At 38.4% G+C, this 16,973-nt stretch overlaps 1 protein-coding gene across 11 annotated transcripts in view; it reads right to left on the reverse strand.

Moving 5' to 3' along the window:
• Positions 1–16,973, reverse strand: part of LOC135697409 (uncharacterized) — a 96,804-nt gene that overhangs the window by 25,146 nt on the left and 54,685 nt on the right. The gene's annotated exons all lie outside the window — the stretch shown is intronic.

The raw sequence follows: 16,973 nt of genomic DNA on the forward strand, positions 1-16,973 counted from the left end.
CCCTCAACGACCACACAAAATGCTCTCCGTTTTTTTTTTTCCTTGGATTTGTTTTCCGTCAATCTTGTTTTCCGCGCTGAGCACCAATGCTACCCACACCTGGGCCCAACCTATCGACCCATCAAGTCATGAACAGGGGACCAACGGCTTTACTTCCGAAGGAAGGCATGATCAGAGATGTTATGCCTCAGAAAGTCCCGGTGGCACCGACTGGGATGTAACCCAGGTAATTACGCTTACCTGAGTAAGAGGTAATCACGCTCACCACTACACCAACGGCGCCGCTGCTCTCCAGAGTTGTAATCCTGTAACCAAACTTGGAAGCAGGGGATATTCTATATAAATTCTATTCTAACTCTTTTCCGAAATGACTTCTAACTTTTCAGGGCCACCAATGTTACGTTGGTGATAAGTTTTAACCTCCAAAACCGTACAGAGTGCGTCCCTGTCGCTTCAGAGAGTAGACGACATCCATGGCCGTGACGGTTTGCGCTTGGCGTGTTCAGTATAGGTGACTGCATCACGGATCATAATTTCTGGAAATACCTTCAGCAAACCTCGGGTTTCCTCGTAGATCAGACCGGAGATACGCTTGACACCACCACGTCGAGCCAGACGAGGGATGGCAGGCCTTGGATGTTATCACGCAGAATTTCCCAATATCGACAAAGCTACATCATCATGACTGTATGTAGCTATTGGGAAGCGAGAAAATATGTTACCGGCAGAGCTGGTTGTCTATATAACAGGTTGCTAACTACGCTTTTGGCTTAGTTTCGATTCACCCATTCAACGACAAACATCAAGCAACAATGACTGGTCGTGGCAAGAGAGGCAAAAGTCTTGGAAAAGAAGGCGCCAAGCGTCATCGGAAGGTTCTGCGTGATAACATCCAGGGTATTACCAAACCTGCCATCCGTCGTCTGGCTCGATGTGGTGGTGTCAAGCGTATTTCCGGTCTGATCTACGAAGAAACCCGAGGTGTGCTGAAGGTGTTCCTAGACAATTCCGTGTTGCCGTCACCTACACTGAACACGCCAAGCGCAAAACCGTCACGGCCATGGATGTCGTCTACTCTCTGAAGCGACAGGGACGCACTCTGTACGGTTTTGGAGGTTAAAACTTATCACCAACGTAACAAAACGGCCCTTTTCAGGACCACCAAGTTCATTTCAGAAAAGAGTTAGAATAGAATTTATACAGAGTAACCCATGATTCACCCATTCAATTTGTCACTAAATACATCAAAATGATTCAAAAAATCAAATAATTTGTTAGGGAAATAATAAGGGTTAAATTTATTCCGTTTCACTTTCACAAACTGAGAAACCCTCATCGTATGCATTCTCCTGCTGTGCGACATTTTCGAAATCGTCCGAACCGTTAAATAATACAGAGTACAGAGAGTATAGACTTAAAGTACAGAGAGTACAAAAGGAGAGGAGCCACTGTCGCTACTTGACAGCAAACTACTCATCATGGGAGGAGTCTGTGTACTTTACCGGCGTGTTCAAAAAGAAAGGTAATCAAAATTTCATTTGTTAGATGCATGAGGCATGTAACAAAAAGTGTGTTGGTGAGTTCTTTGGCGTTAATGTTCCCGGACCTGTTTCATGCTACCGGAAGGTATGCTGGTCACAAATGCCGTGCCAAACTGATTGCCTGCGCAAGTGATATGTATAAACGCGAATAAACACGAGGTCCAGTGATTATAGCAAAGCTTGCCATAAAGAAACCATCACAGTTCAGGGCCACCACAACTTTCTACAAAAGAGTTGAGTTATGATATTCACTTAATTCCAAAATAATATCCGAAACAACAAACTAGAAAATCTAACAAAAATTTCGTAGTCCTACGTCAACAATGCGGTCGTGTCTTGTACACCACCCTCCAACTTTTTTGTGTGTGTCTTTACTATGGTCGTTGCGAAAAGAATTAAATGTTTAGGAAGACATTTTTTTTGTAAACTCCAGTACCCGTGCCGCCAGTGCTTCTTAGAATTATCGAGGAATTCTCTTTAAAATTCCGTTTTAACATTCTTCAGAATTCGATTCTGAATTCTATCTGAAACTAATCTGCTACTCTCAAATGAAAGTCCTTGACATACTGTTCAACTTTGCCCAAGACGGTGAACCTCTATAGCATAATTTAGCAAAGATAGACTACAGTGCCATCTCCACAGCACGATCCGAAACTAAACTATTTACATAAAAAGACATACTGTTCAACTTTGCCCAAGATGGCGGCTCTCTATAGCTTAATTTAGCAAAGATAGACTACAAAGCCATCTCCGCAGCACGATCCGGCACTAATCTGCTAATGCAAAATGTCAGTCCTTGACACACTGAACAACATTTCCCGAGACAGCAACTCACTAGAACTAGTGTGAAATGTTATTTTGCTGGGTGTAAAAATCAACTACAATTCCCTACGGAATGGTTCAAGTTTTTTTGTATGTATGTATATACAATCCAACTTCCACTGTCCGGCAGTGTTTTTATGGAAGAAAAATGTTTGCAATATAATCTATCATTATTATACTGATCTCATTGCAAAAAATTTTAGCCAGGAAGTTGAAAGGTGATAGCTCTGTTGAGATTCAGTAACCCATTTCAGAATGTCTGGTCACTCACGTCCATTCCGAGGTTACTTTCACTTACAACAAGCCCTGCATACACGTAGTACCGATATAAAATGTATATTGGTACTGCGTGTACACTTCCATCATCAAAGCAATTCCTGCTTTGTAGATGGCACGTATTTAGTAGGATGCATTTCATATTTTTATATCTAGTTGTAATCAGTTAGATCTCACCGCTTATGTATTGTGTCCTCGACGTGGAAGCATCGTAGTCTGATCTGCAAATTCATCTTTCCCGGTTTTTGTCCAGGGGCAGAACGCCAATGCTTCCGGAAGTGGAGGCGTAGCACCGGAACACACTAGCACGACGCTACAGCAACACAACTATTCAAACAAAATTCTAGCCCGGGAATTTTCACAATAATTCACAATATTAAAACACTGATAAATTAATCATAATGAATCTATATACACATGATAATAATAAAAATGAATTACTTTTTGCCTTAGTACAAGCCAAAAAGCACGCGGAAAATACGGAATTTGTGACAGCGAAATTAAAACCGACCGTTTGCGGGCAGAGCCTACTGCGCACTCCCCTACGGAATGGTTCAAGTTGCCACTGTTTTGCGAATTGTGGTACTTTGTGAATCAGATTCTTAATTTCCAAATGACGCCCCTTTCATAATTGTCTAAAACAGTCTGAAAAAAGCCCGGAATGTCCGATTTAAGGTAGGGCTCAGGATGCTAGAAAAAATAGGGTGCACAATTCTGCAACTATTTCTTTGGGAAATGTTGCAATTAATCGGGAACATCTCGCGATCAGAACATTTTAGCGAGAAATCCCTTAAATTTACCTCCCATGACAAAGAGATGAACTAGCCTACACACTTAGATTTTTTTACAGGAGTCAGTATTTTTTTACTGGGTTTTTGAATTACTGAAAAACTCGGTTAAAATTCAAATGACCGTTATTCGTAAAGATTCGATAAAATCGACAAATTTTATTTTTTATCGTTAAACGGGGTTAACAGAAGTAAGTCTGTAAATCTTCGTAAAACATTTTCTCAACTTTGAATTTTCCACAGATTTTTTTAAATTTTACCGAACATTTCCGCAATTCAAAAACTCGGTAAAAGTTATTGACTGGATAAGTGTGTATGGTTAAAAATCTCTTAAATAAAGAAAAAATAAATAAATTGACCTAGGTACGTCTTTTACCTACCGATTGAGCAAATCAAATCGACTAACTATTGCTTTTTTAATAAGATTTCGCGTGCTTTGTGCATTCATCATTTTGCATAAGAAAACGGGTGGTTTCTGTAGTGGAAAAATAGTGACTTCCCTTACACGGACCTCAGAAATCAGTACTTAGCAGAGCGAAATTTTTCAACAAATCATAACTCGGATTTTTTTATATATATATTTCGTTTATTTTGTAATATTGTTGATTGATTATGCAAGAATCCATCATCTATTCAGCCTTTTTTGTATTTATCTATGTCATAGGCTCGTTTGTCCTCTTCCACAAACAAACACCGCTATATTGTTGGGAAAAGATTAACCCTTCTGATAGTGGTGTGAATTTGCGAGGGTGAGCTAACAGTTTCGACAAATTGACGTTCGACTCTTTGAATTTTCGTTCGTCGTTTTGTAAAAAATCATCATAGATTTGCAGATACCATAAACAAACGATTACCCAAATGGTAGAAATACTTAGTTATAGCACGTTATATCCGTTATATTCCATTAAAAACTTGATGTATAGATCAGATCAAGATAGCCCTAATAAAAATAACCACAAAAGAGAGCTTAACGACGTGTTCGGGGTATCATCCAAACCATTTGAGGGATAGTTTACCCATCCGAGATACAGTTCGTTTATGGTATTTATTTATTAGGGAGGCTATATCACATAGTATATAACAGAGTATTAAGCAGATGTTTATGGTTATTTTTATTAAGGAACTGAATTAACTCGTTCTTTATTCCTGGAACCTCTTCTGTTGGGAACATCAGCAAACTTCGTCGAAATCGTCTAGAACTTTCGTTAGCAACATCTGAAATCTCCACTGCAGGGCTGGTAGTGGGTATGTACAAAAAAAATAGTTACCAAATAGTAACTTTAAAGCAATCAAAAAGTTACTAATAGTGACATTTATTGACCGAAAAAAATGGTTCCAATATTTCGTTGACTGCGACCAGGGCTCTACATTTTCGAAGCTCTAAATAAACTCGAGTTTTGCCTCTTTCATCTTGACTTCGGACGATACGAAAATGAAAAAGAAGCTCGCTTAGGATGAAGGCTGGCTGTAGATTTGCTCGCCGTTGCTTTGCTCATCACTTTCTATGAAAGTAACGCCAATTATCGAGTTGAAACGAAACTTCATTATGGTTTCACAATCCGATCACCGATACTCTATCACCGCTCTTTTAATTTGTTTAATATGCGTTATGCCTCGTTTACGTTACTTTTATTTTAGATAACTATTTGGATGGAACATATTACGTGTAATCTTCAATTTTTTTCACGTGAGAAATGCTTTAAATATATATTTTAATTTTACGTCATATACGTCATCAAGCCTCTGTTGATGTGTTTCATGAAAGATGAAACTATCAAGGTCAAGCGCTCTTTCACTAATCATGAAAAAATTTCATGCTGCTTTAAAATAAAACAAATAATGGTTTAACTATCCCATAAATTCGACCTCGACAAAATATTATTTGGTTAATTATGCAGGGAACCAGAAAATCAGCAAAACCAAGAAAAATCCGTGAATTCGAAATCACCGGGAAAAGCCCGTGAACTTCGATAACAAATCAGGGAAAATAATATTCTGGACCTTTAACAATTTCAAGACTTCTGGACTGGACAAGGTTTTCAGGATACAGTCACTTTGATGAACTAAATATTATGAGAATTTTCAAGAGATTTTACGGACAGATCGCAAATTGGTGATTAGAACGAAAAATTAAGGCACAGAGAAACATCATCCAAGTCTTGAATTTAGACAAATGTTGACAATCAATTTTAAAGACCTGGGATATAGACAGAAACACCTCAAATTTTCATAACTCTGGGACCTAAACAACTTTTCTAGATAGCAGTCCAAGACAAAAATCTCATTATTCTGGAACGAGGAAAATTTTCTTGAAGGAAAGATGCTGGGACTTAAACAATCTAGAAAATTATCGAGAAAATATACCGATGAAAAATTTCAGTTCACATAAACAGTATCACTGAGCTGTCATCCGATTGAGGTTAACCCTGGCGGTGTCAAACCTTATGAAACATCCTCCTGTTGGATGGTCTGTTTTAAATCGGTTTTATAATCCTGTTGTTGGAAGGAGATTTTCATTTATCCCGTGGATGCACGGGGGCGATGCTGCCCACGGATTGACCCTTCATACAATGGCAGGTTGAGTACAATTAGAGGTTATTAAACTTGATCAAGTCGAACAGCGACGATAGTCCACAGTCTACCGACAGTTGTCTTGCTACAGTGAATACTAGATCCATATCATCATCATCATCATCATCATCATCACTGTGCTGTCATTTTTTCACCAATGATGACAGTAAGCTCAATCGAAGATAATAGGTCAATCTATAATTATCCTAGATTTCGCTAAGCACCATGCCGTATTATCTCCAATTTTAATCCTGGATTTAACTTTAATAACCCGATTTCGAAGTATTAGGGAAAATTCGATATTTTCGAAAAGCACACAGCCCAAAAAAAAACTGCTCTCACACACACAGTTGCCTAAGCAACATATCGACAGTGAGCATTCATAAGGGCGTATACACGAGGATCGATTCTCTTAATCGATTTTCTCTTTTGTTAATAACTCGCTAGATTTAACGTTTGTCGGTGCGTTTGCTGTTGCTTTTGATAGCCAATGCAACCTGTTACAACTCTACATTGAATAAATTCTACAAAATTGTTTCGCTTAGCTGTAGCAATGCAAAGAGAAAATCGACGAAGAGAATCGATCATCGCGTATAGGCCCTTATGCATGCTCACTGTCGATATCATGTTTATATTATTTATTCTGCAGCGCAGCATTCACACGGTAACCAGCGTAAACACATTAATGAGTAAAAAAAGACACATTTTTTATATTTATATGCAGCTGTCAAAAAATGTGTAAATTTGGAGATCTTAAAATGTGTAAAAAAATACACATTTTAAGAATGTAGTACCAGTTAAAAAATTTGTATTTTTATACTCATTAATGGGTAAAAAAAACTTCAAACTTTGCTGTAGCCTGCCTTGTTTACGCACGTAATTTGTATATATTTCAATGAAGTGCAACAGGAAAATAAAGGAACTACGGTCCAAGCTGGACAGTACGACGATGGACATACTATAAGGTAGGTGATTTATACTATTTCCATAGTTAAGTTTTCGAAAAACAAAAAAATCATAATCAATGTCCGGTGTCTCGCTTGCTTGCTTCATACTGATTTTTGTTTTTTCCTTGATTTGTTTTCCGTGCTGAGCACCAATGCTACTGACGCCAGGAAGGCAGCTCCCATCCTGCCTATCGATCCATCAACTCATGAACCGGGAACCAATGGATTTACTTCTCTTCTGAAGGAAGGCGTGATTCTCGGCGTGATCAGAGATGTTATGCCTCAGAACATCCCAGCGGTGCCGACTGGGATTGAAATCAGACCTGCTGGGGTAAGAGGCAATCACGCTTATCACTACAACACCGGCACCGGTACTGTTTTTTTTATGGCATTCCTTTTTTAAATAAAATATTATTGTTTTCGAGCAATCTTTATTTTATCATTAACACAAACAAGAAAATTCCGAAGTTAATAAAAAACCATGCGCCCCCATTATATTTAAGTCCTAGAAATGATTACTTTTTACACATTTTGCTGTAAAAACCGTTCTTGAAAAATGTGTAAAAAATACACTTCTATTGACGTTTGCTGGGTTTACACATAAATGTGTAAACTCAGTTTACACATTTTATGAGTAGACCCCTTTTTTCACGAATGTGTGAAATTTTACACATTAATGTGTTTACGCTGGTTACCGTGCAAGCAGTTACTGAAAGCTGAAACCAAGAGCAAATTTTCATTACGTCGAATGTAACAAAGGCACTGGCGTGCACAGGGTGGGGCAAGGTGGGGCAATTGCCCCAACTTTTATAAATATGATTATTTCCACGTTTACAAAATTATCATATAAAATAACTTGATTTGAAAGTAAAATAATTTCATTTCATAATATAAGGGCACTGGAAACCTTTTATTGCGTCAATTCCTTTGAGATGGTGCCTGAAATTTGCACCACAAAGGTGCATGAAGGAGAAACTTCGATGACATTTTTTGGTTAAAAAATTGCACCACAGTGGCGCATACAAAAAATTTCTGGTGTAATTATTTTTTCAATGTGTTTCAGGGAGAGTTAAAAGAAGAGGGTAAATTTAAAATTAAAAAAATTCACCTTCGTGGTGGCAAATCGAAGAAAAAGCTTTCTATTGAATATTTCTGGTGTAAAAATATCATCAAGGTGGTGCATGGAGGGACCAATCAAAATGAATAACTCTGGTGAAAAAATTGAATCATGCCAACAATTTTGAGGTGCACATTTAACTGAACATTTCTGGTGGAAAGTTTGCATAACTGTGGTGAATGTAGAAGCAAGGTTTATTCATTTTTCTGGTACATAATTTGCATCGTTCTGATGAATGCAAGCTTCATTGAAAATTTATAGTGGAAAATTTGCACCATTTTGGTGCATGAAGAGACAAAGCCTGAAAATTGCACCACAAAGGTGCATGGTGAAACAAACTTCACTGATAATTTTTGGTGCACCGTTCTGGTGAATGGAGGAGCATTATTGAAAATTTCTGGTGTAAAATTGGCATCGCTCTGATAAATGAAATGATCAGAATATTTCTGGTGGAAATCTGGCACTGTTATGGTAAATGAAGGCACAAGCTTTATTTAAAATTAAGCTATACTGAAAATTTCTGGTGGAAAATCTGCACCGTTCTGGTGAACGGATGGGTAAGGTTTTTGGAAAAATTTTGGTCTTAATTTTCTGCACCAATCAGAAGATTGAAGAAGCATTAACGGTGGAAAATTTGCATCGTTCAGGTCAATTGAAATTTTCTGGTTTAATATTACCTGGGGGCAAGTTTGAATTGAAAATTCCTTATGTAAAAATTGCACAGTTCTGGTGAATGGAGGGGCAAGCTTTATTGAACATTTCTGGTAGAAAAACTACAACGTTTTGGTAAATGACTTAACATGACTTCCGAGAAGAACCTCAAGGGTATTGAATTCTGAGGACAGTTCCAAAAGAAAAGATTTCTGGGGATGATTTCACGAAAATTCTGCGGATAATTTCTAGAGCATCCTGCAGATAGTTCCATAATAATTTTGAAAAGAATACCGAGGGAATCAAATTTTAATTGAAATTCTAAAAGGATGTTGAGAAAAATTTTAAAGGAATTCCGAGAGTAATTTCAAGTTCATTCTGGGAAGAATTTCTGGATAATACAGAGGAAATTCTTCTGAAACTTTGGGGAAATTTAAGTTCCAAGGTGTTCTGAGAAAAAAAAAGATGTTCAAAAATATTTCGAAAAGAACCTCAACGATATTGATTTTTTATGGCAGTTCCAAAATATTTCTGAGGAGAATTCAAAGAAAGTTCTGTGGATGATTTCTAGTGCATCCTGCAGATAGTTCCAAAATATTTTTGAATAGAATACCGAGAAAATCAATTTTTGAGCGAAATTCCAAAAGGATTTTAAGCAAAATTTCAAGCAAATACCAAGGATAATTTCTAGATCATTTTGGGAAAAATTTCTAAAAATCTAAAGGAATTTCAGTTTCAAGGTGTTCTGAGAAAAAATCATGAATTATTATTATTTAACTTTATTAATGAGCCTTTCAGCCTTGGGCTGGTTCGCCTCCAAAAAAATCATGAAGAGTTCTAAGTATAATTCCAGTGGACTTCTGAGAAGAATTTTAAAAACAGTTCTTAGAAGAGTTCTAAAAAAATCCGAGAAGAACCTCAAGGATATTGAACTTTGTGGACAGTTCCAAAGGATTTCTGGGGAGTATTCCAAGAAAATTCTGCGAATAATCACCCCTATTCTGTATTTCGTTTCGAACGAAATTCTCGTACAAAAAAATATTTTTTTGTATGAGAATTTCGTTCGAAACGAAATACAGAATAGGGGTGAATTTCTAGTGAATCCTGCAGATAGTTCTAAGATAATTCCGAAAATAATACAGAGAAAATTAAATTTTGAGTGAAATTCCAAAGGGTTTTTGGGGAAAATTTCAAGGGAATACCAATTAGCTCATTCCGGTAATAATTTCTGGATAGTACTGAGAAAATTCTTCTGAAACTCTAGTTCCAAGGTGTTGTGAGGACTTCTGAGAAGTATTTCAAAAGAGCTCAAAAATTTCAAAAAGAACCTCAAGGAATTCTGAGGATGGACTTTTTTACAACTGTACAAAGTTTAAAAACAGCTTTTGGATTCTCTAATTGAAAGCTTGGTCTATTGTTGTCTTACTCGCTTGTAAAAATAGTTTGTTGCAATCGTTACATATTTTTTAAACCTTTTTAATGATCCTATTAGCCTTGGTATTTAGGTCAATAGCATTTCTGAGGTCCTGACAGCGATGCAGATTTCTTGGGAGCAGTTGATGACAGTATGTTTTGACAGTGCTAGCACAATGGCTGGCAGCACTGCTGGAGTACAAGCCAAGTGCAAGGACAAAAACAGCAATATACTTTTATGAAGAGCTTTGAGTGTGTTGGTTTATTTCCTATTAATTCCGTTATAATTGCTTATCTTTTGACAGATACGCGTATTTAGTCTACTACTTGCAGACTTCATCAATGCCAAGTACTCAGCAATACTGATCAAGATTGGATTGATCAAAGGCAATATACTGTTTGTTCACTGCTATGCTGTTTGAACCTTGTACTTGTCGACGAAGTGTGCATGCGAAAGGAGAATGCGATTCTTATTGGTCATTCATGTCGATTTGTCGGTGCTATCACCACCATCTGACATGACTTCAGCTGAATCCAACCACCCAGGCAACAACATTGCAGCAAATGTATCATTTCGGTTATTATTGCAACCATTTGACGAACCGATCATCATCAACATTAAATTACCAATTCCACTGGCTGTCTGAAAGCAGTTTGCATTGCAGAAGATGAACCACCACCGGAGCAAAAAATTAATAAAATTAGCTAAATTGAACAGTAGGGAAACAGTGGTGGATGGACAGCACCATCCACCACGCAATTTGGAGTACTTTCCATCCCCAGATTAAATGCACCACAGAAAAAAAATTGCCCCTCCTTAACAAGATTCCTGTGCACGCTAGTGAACAAAGGTAAACAAAGTCGAGCTATCAGTGTCAATCGATGCTCCTGCTATTACACTATATACTGTCCGAATATAGGATCACATCCCATTTTTAAATTTATTTACCAGTCGAATTGCTTTTTGACGTAATCACCTTCTGATCAAAATAGTTTTCGATGTTACTTAAGTCACCCAATTTCTATGGAGATGCCGTTTGACTTAAGTAACAGCGCTGAGAAATCCGTGAAAAGTGTGCGTTCGTCGTTTCGCTTCCCCATTATTAAAGTGAATAAATCGAACTGCTTGTTGCTAAGATGATTTCGGTGGTCCTAAAATGATGAATGGGCTGCACGTAAGGAGACGTAATTGATAATTCTCCCAAATATCCTGGTAAATACACTTTGACTTAAGTAACAATAGGGGCCACCAAACGATGTATAATAACTTTTGACTCAAAAACCAGTATTTTTTAGCATGAAAGCTAGCGATTTGCATTTGTATGATTAAAACCCTGCTAAATATGTTAAACATTGCTATCACTATGAGATTATATGTGTTTACTTGAAAATAGGAATAACTTTTCGGTCATCAAAACAAAACTTTATTTTTCTCGGATTGGTGCGGATGTTACTTACGACATAATGAAAATTTGCTCTTGATAACAGATTCGACTGATGTCGTTTTCGTTTTTGCTACACTACACCGGTGTAGTTTAAGCAGCAATAAGCGCGAGTCATTGACAGCTCGTCTTCAATAGTTTGTAAACAAAGGTGAAACCGATAGCTAAACCCTGATTTTTTTCGGTGTACAGCTGTGTAACACCGATGTAGCTACACCGCAAAAACGAAACCGACATGACGCTATTCCGCCAACGATAAAAAAAAACACAGGCCAAGAAGCGGATCAAGGAAACCAATCGGTTGCAAAAGGCAACTTCAATTATCCAGGTGTGACAGAAGCTGACGAGTACCGCTATATTTATAGTCTGGTGGATAGAATTTCGATCTATCAAGCGAATTGGAGTCAATTCAATATATTGTAGACCAGCAATTGAAAAGGTAGGTGATAGTTCTTTTCTCGTCAAACGAACGCAAATGAACAGCATCATCGGATAGAGGAAACTTTCCTTAATCCGATGAAGGTGTTGGTTTGAGTAGACGCCTCAGAATCAATCTTGTGAATTTATTGAACATCTGTCCGGGTAACTAGGCGTGGTGCAGGTTTGGTGCTATGGATGTTCAAGGAGCCCTCGCAGGACGACGTATAGGTGATGTCCACAAACAGTTTCAGCTCCAGCGATGCAGGGGTGAATTATGAATCATTTCGATGAAGCTAGAACGTTGCAAAACGTGTTTCACGAGATGGCTTTAGAGGAAACTTTAGGTACACTGACCCTAGATTCAACATGATTAAAATATGAGAGAAATTCAGAGAGATATTTCGGGTGGACTTCTTAGCAGTTCTTGATGAACTTCAGGAAAGTTCCAATGAAGATTTAGGAACGCTCCGGGTGGACTAAATATAAGTTCCGGAAGCAATTTCTCTTACAGCTTTAGGAAAATTGTAAGGGAACTGAATAGAAATCCGAGAGGAATTCAGAGGCGTTGCGAGGATACTTCAGTGAAGTTTCGAGAGATCTTCAGCGAACTGCAGAAAAATTTCAACAATTTCTGAGAAAACTGGTGAAAGCTTCCCAGAAATTAACGAGGAACTTCAAAGAAATTTCCTTGGTACTGCCCACAAGTTCCTTTTCAAGTTCCCAGATGTTCACTTGAAACTTTAAAAAAAATGTTTTGGGGTTCTCGAACAAAATTTGGCGAAAGTTCCATGCTCTTCCGGGAAATTCGTGATCGTCTAGACAGATCTGTCTCGAGATTCTCTGAAGTCCCTTGAAAATCTCTAAAGTTCTGTGAACTTATCTGAAAATACCTGAGCTTCACTGAAATTTCATTATCGTCTCTGAAAAACCGTGAGCTTCTTTGGAGATCTGTGAGCGTCTTTGAAGTTCCTTGAGCTTCTCTCAAGTTTTGTGAACTTTCATGAACTGCTCTGAAGATTATTTTGCTTGTCGGAAGTTCCGAGAACTTATCAGAAAATCAATGAACTTGTTGGAAATTCCGTGAAATTCTCGGAAGAGGAGAAGTTCAGAGAACATCCGATAACTTAGAGAACTTCTAACGAGAAGCTCGAAGGAATTCCGAGGACAACTTCAAAGAACTTCCGACGAGATATTCAGGAATCTTCCAATGAGAACAGCCGACAAGGATTCAGAGAACTTTCGACGTGAAATTCAGAAAACTTCTAATAAGAAGTTCTGAGAAGTGTTCATAAAACTATTGACGAAAAGTTCAGAAAACTTCCGATGACATGTTCAGAGAATATCTGACAAGAAGTTTATAGAACTTCCGAGCAACTTCCGAAGAGAAGTTCAGATAAATTCCGGGGAGAAGTTCTAAAAACTTCAGTTCAGAGAGCTTCTGGCGAGAAATTCTAAGAACTTCCGACGAAAATTTCAAAGAATTTCCAAGGAGAGGTTCAGAGAAATTCTGACGAGAAGTTCAGAGATTTTCCGAGAAGAAGTTCAGAAAACTTCCGAGAGGAAGTTCAGAGAACTTCCGCAGAGAATCTCAAAGAAGGTTTCTGAACATCTAGTCGGAAATTCTCTGAAACTTCTTGGAAATTCTTTGAACTTTTCGTCGGAAGTTCTCTGAACTTATCAGAAGATTCCGTGAACTCCTGAAGTTCTGAGAACTTCCAACAAGAATTCAGAGAACATCGCACTATAAATTCATAGAACTTACGGATAGAAGTTCAGCGAACTTTCGACAAGAACTTCAGAGATCTTTTGGAGATAGATAGGTTCAGAGATTTTTTTTTTCCTTTATTATAGAGATTTTTAGCCATTGGCTAGTTCATCTCTTAGGTTCAGAGATTTTCCGATGAGAAATTCAAAAAGCTTCCAACTAGAAATTTGAGGAATTTCAGAGCACTTGTGAGGATAGGTTAAGAGAACTTCCGAGGAAGTTCAGAGAACTTCTCAGGAGAAATTTTGAGACTTTTGACAAAAAAATAAAAAAAAAACGAGTTCAACAAATTTTTGAAGAGAAGATTAGAGAAGTTCCGACGAGATGTTTAGAGAACTTCTGACGAAAGAGTACCACACCACCGACGAGAAGTTCAGAAAACCTCCGAAGAGAAGTTTAGCGAACTACCGAAGAGAGGGATTTTATTTTCTTTGAACAGTGTATAGCAGTCTACACGGCGAATGAGAACGATCCAAATTTGAGTAAAGTTTACTCGTAATCGCAGAAAGTGCAGGAACTCAGCAATGAGTAAATGTGCCTCATGTTTTCCTGGGGAAAAAGTAAAAAATCAATATACTGAGTGAATCCAATCTTTTTAAAAATTGTTATTCTGAGGAACTTTATCGGTATATCGGTATCGATCTTAAAATTCGGTATAAATACCGATAAATCGGTATATCTGGCTACACTGAGTTGAATTCTCAGCAACTATTTTTGTTTTAAAAAAAAGTTATACATGGCCAACAAAAACCCGGTTTTATAGAGGATGTACCGAGGAGTTAAGTCGTCAAAAAATTGTGAACCGAATTTTGAATTACATAAAAAAAAAAACGTGTTTTCCCAAGCTAACACGGCCGTCTCGAAACACCCCAAACACCCATTGTCCCAAATCAATCATCCATCGGTGTCTTCGATCCAGTCATGGTGATGTATCATTCCACTGAGACCGGTCGGTGCGCAATCTAGTAGACCTAGGTATGTATATGCAATGCGGCAAAATGTTATTGCTCTGCGTCGGGAGAAAACTCTCGCTGCTCCCATCCATCGTGTCGTCGCCTGCTTCTGCCCCCAGCGACCGAGTGGGGGTACCCACCCCCCACCCGACCCCTCCTTTTCCCTTACTAACCTATGGGAAGGGGCACACAACAGAGTGTGCGAAAGAGACCAAAAGAGAGAAAGAGAGTGCGAGCAACGAAAAGAAGTTGATTTAAAAATAAAGCGATTATGTCATAACATATTTTCACACACTCGATATTCCCGTAGACGCGTCTCGGTGCCGGCGGTGTGGGGTGTGGAGTAAAGGTTGATTTCCGCGCGGGAAACTACGACAAGAGCGGCAGGGTAAGGCTAAAATTTGTTTAAGTACTCGGCATTCTCTGTGGAAGCCAGGAGAATGGGTTGGGGTGTTCATTTTCAAGTACCGTTAAATTGGAACGAACGTACCACCATTTGTCATCGTAGTAGACTATAAAAATTCCGTTACATGCTTTTCATGCGAACGGCTCCTGAGATTGCTTCAATATCATCACATTGATAGAGCAAAAGTTCGAAATCTGAAGCAAAGTTAATTAAATTTAGATGAACACATCCATCGATTACGCAAAGCACCCCACATATTTCGGAAACGTGCGAAATCTAACCTCGAGAAACCACAGAGTGCAATTTATAAAACGCGATATTATTTAGTAAACACCGATCCTCATCGGGTTTTCTGCGCGATTTTAGCCTTTGTAATCCCAATCGTTTGAGGTGGTAAAATTATCCAGACATTTATTGTCGATCCATATTGGTTGCCTTGCACGCTCGCTTGAAATTTATTTTACAGGGGGAGGGAGGCGAGAATTATTGGGGACTAGGGCGGGAGCAGCGCTGGAAATGATGTGTGAAAAGCGAAAAGCACAAACAATCTACCTGGCGCCTCGTACCTTCAATCAAATTTGCGCCAATTAGTGCAGCCGGAAACGTCCATCTGTCTTTTTCGCCTCGATCGAATCCAGAAGGGAGGCAGTGACAGCTTGGAATGCACCATTTGAAAGATTTAAGCTGCATTTTGGCATTCGGTACCATTAACCGGTTGATCTAGTAAGCGCAGAAGATGTTGCACACACACACACACACAGCATAAGTATGCCATGGGTCTTAAATTTCGAACATAAAATTTCTAGCCTGCTGTTTAGAGAAAGAGAGATAGAGAGAGATTGCACATCACATCTCTGGATAGCGTTTCTCCCGGTTGATGTTGGATTGGTGCGTGCGTTGCTGGTGATTCAGCATAAATTATGCAAGTGTGAAGATGCGAACTTTGGTGGGTTTGTTGGCCAACGACACCGCGCTGATCTTCCTTTCGTTTGCTCGTGTGTCTATGACTAAAAATAACACCGTTGCAAGACGCATCATCTGATTCGGTTACATTCCACGGACGGACGTGGGATAGCCGGCGATATAGTGCAAAGACGCGAGGAGGGAAACTTTTCGAGACTAAACATATGATGGACGTACGTCAGCATGCGAAAAAAAAACCATCATTCTAGGTCAATGATTACAACCGACAAGGTGTGATATTCCACTCACCACGATCAAAGTGAGCTAGTAAAAACTTTAAGGTATACAACTCTATTACCGGGTGAAAAGGCAATCTCCTACTCGTTGAAATGCGTTCCGCATTTTACGCAACGCAGCGAGTGATGACGTTGATAAGAACCTTTCGTCCCGGGTGTCGTCGAGACAAAATTGCATTTAAAGGTTAACGCCGAGAATTTCGAGCACCAAATTCCCCACGGATGTCTCTTTTGATCGCAAACCAATTGGCACAATGGAATTTTTTTCCACAAAAAGCATTTAGTTCAATATCTCAAAATTTCGCAGGATATGATGGGATATTTATACATCAAAAGACAGTTTTTTTGATAAGAACTCGAATGCCTAGGGTGTTGCTCACGGTACGAATTATTTTCGGGTAGTTTAAATAAGCATTTTACCCTATTTTTCAATCCAAAGAATTATGGCATGGTCGTGAATATGTGAAATGTTAATCGATTTTTACAAAACCATCTTCATTTGAAAGCTAATATCGTTCCTTAAATCCATTCTTGGAATTAAGCAGTACCATTTCCAGTATACACATTAAAATATATGAAAAATCCTGAGGAATTAAAAGAGCTATCTTTTGCTGTACAAATATCCCATCATATCCAGTGGCATTTTGCGAAATTAAAATATA

The sequence above is a fragment of the Ochlerotatus camptorhynchus genome, unplaced genomic scaffold, assembly GCF_037179485.1.
Source record: "Ochlerotatus camptorhynchus isolate MF236.1 unplaced genomic scaffold, CSIRO-AGI_Acam_v1.1 ptg000070l, whole genome shotgun sequence".
Classification (NCBI taxonomy): Eukaryota; Metazoa; Arthropoda; class Insecta; order Diptera; family Culicidae; genus Ochlerotatus; species Ochlerotatus camptorhynchus.